Here is a 2,092-nt window from a genome sequence, read left to right on the forward strand (position 1 = left end):
CATTAGCATATTAGGCCACACCCCTGACAGCACAGCCCATTATCCCATTAGGCCGCACCCCCATGTTACCAGAAGTGTGGTCATCCAGCCACACTCACCTTTTGCTTCTTATTCTGTTTACCTTGTTTGTTGTCAAAACCCAGGGCCTTTTTTGTAGCAGGGACTCCTTTGCATGTTAGATCACACACCCCTAATGTAGCCAATCCTAATGAGTTTCTGCTGTTGGGTGTGGCCTATTATGCTAATGAGTTCCTGCTGGGCGTGGCCAACTTGGGAGCCAGCCGGAACTCTGTTCCTGTGCGTTCCTGCCCAAAAATAGCCCTGAGTTTATATGTGCATCTGTAGAATTGATTTTAATCTGTTTTAATTCTGAATTTTGTATTTTGTAATTTTGTATACTGTACGCACTTAGTGCCTTATGTGAGCCGCCCGTTCGCCCGTTCGCGGGGAGGGTGGGGTATAAATGCAATAAATAAATAAATAAAAGGATAAATACTTGTACCATCTAAACAATTGCATTGGGGGGGGGAGTTTTGACCCAAAATGTCTGCCCCTTTAAAACAGCTGGCTTCCGCCCAGCTATCAAAACTGGAGAATAACCATCGCGGCCCCACTTCCGAAGTCAGTAACAAAAGGGAAGAAGCACATCATCAGCCAACAGACACACTCACAATATTCACTGATGAGACAGAATCGCCAATGGTTTGCGCCTCAGGCCAGAACTTGTACCCTTTGAATCACAGAGAGATACAAACCGACATATCCTCTAACTACTCTAATAGGCCACATGCTGGGTTCGCGTACACAAGCCAGGATTCCCGAGGCCAATTTAGAAGTTGCCTTACATCCGTAACCCTCGCTTACCCAGGCGGGAACCCCGGGGATATTTCCGCCACACCCATTGTCTTCCAGGCGGTTTCGAGTCCCTAACAGCAAATTCTCGCCTCCGTAATAATAGTGATTTCACAGCATGAGAAACACAGGCCCAGAGACGGGCATGTTTCCCTGAATCGGAAAAGACTCTCCGGTGATGAGAATCAATGGTGAGCGCTCAGGTTAAAAAACAACAACAACACACACAAAACCCCCCAAACGTATCTGTCGGAGTACTCTAAGCTGACTCTTTAATTGCCTGTCCGGCTCTCTGGAGGAGGCCAGACTAGTGAGGTCATGAGAAGGCAGGGTGTTGTTCTGCAAATTGCAAATTCAAACAAGAGGCTGAATGCTTGCTTCCGAGTGGCGCACTGATCAGCGGCTGCGTTTTTCAGCTCCTCGGCCCTGACCGGGATATCCCAGGCTAACTCAGTCTCATCAGATCTCGGAAGCTAAGCATTTGGCCAATATTTGGATGGGAGACCACCAAGGAAGTCTAGGGCTGCTACGCAGAGGCAGGCCATGGCATACCACCTCTGTTATGTCTTTTGCTGTGACCTGGACGTCCCAGGCCAGCCCGATCTCGTCAGATGTTGGAAGCTAATCGGGGTCGGCCATGGTTAGTCCTTGGATGGGGGGACCTGGGACCTTCCGCACGCAAAGCAGATCCTCTGCCACTGAGCCACAGCCTCTACAGGTTCGGTCCCCCCCACCAGCCCTGTGACTGAGTTCTAGACACTCAGTCTGAATTAATTACCCCTGTGTTGGGGAATCAGCACCAGCCAGTCCTAAACCCAGGACTGTGAGTCCAGCGAGGATTAAGAGTTTGCAGTCTACAGGAGACAACAGCAAGTGTGGTACAGAGGTGGTCTAGGATCTGGGAGACCCAGGGAGGAGGAGGAGGAGGAGGAGGAGGAGGCGTCTCGGAGCAGCTTACAATCTCCTTTCCCTTCCCCTCCCCACAACAGACACCCTGTGAGATAGCGGGGCTGAGAGAGCCGAGGACTGCTTGTGAGAGAACAGCTCTGAGAGAACTTGTGACCGACCCAAGGTCACACCAGCAGATGCATGTGGAGGAGTGGGGAATCTCCAAGATTAGAGTCTGTGCTCCTAACCACTACACCAAGAGAAGAAGAAGAAGAGATTGGACTTATACCCCGCCCTTCACTACCCAAAGGTGTCTCAGAGGGGCTTACAAACTCCTTTCCCTTCCCCTCCC

This window comes from Gekko japonicus, unplaced genomic scaffold (genome assembly GCF_001447785.1).
Source record: "Gekko japonicus isolate JY-2015 unplaced genomic scaffold, Gekko_japonicus_V1.1 scaffold2973, whole genome shotgun sequence".
Taxonomy (NCBI): domain Eukaryota; kingdom Metazoa; phylum Chordata; class Lepidosauria; order Squamata; family Gekkonidae; genus Gekko; species Gekko japonicus.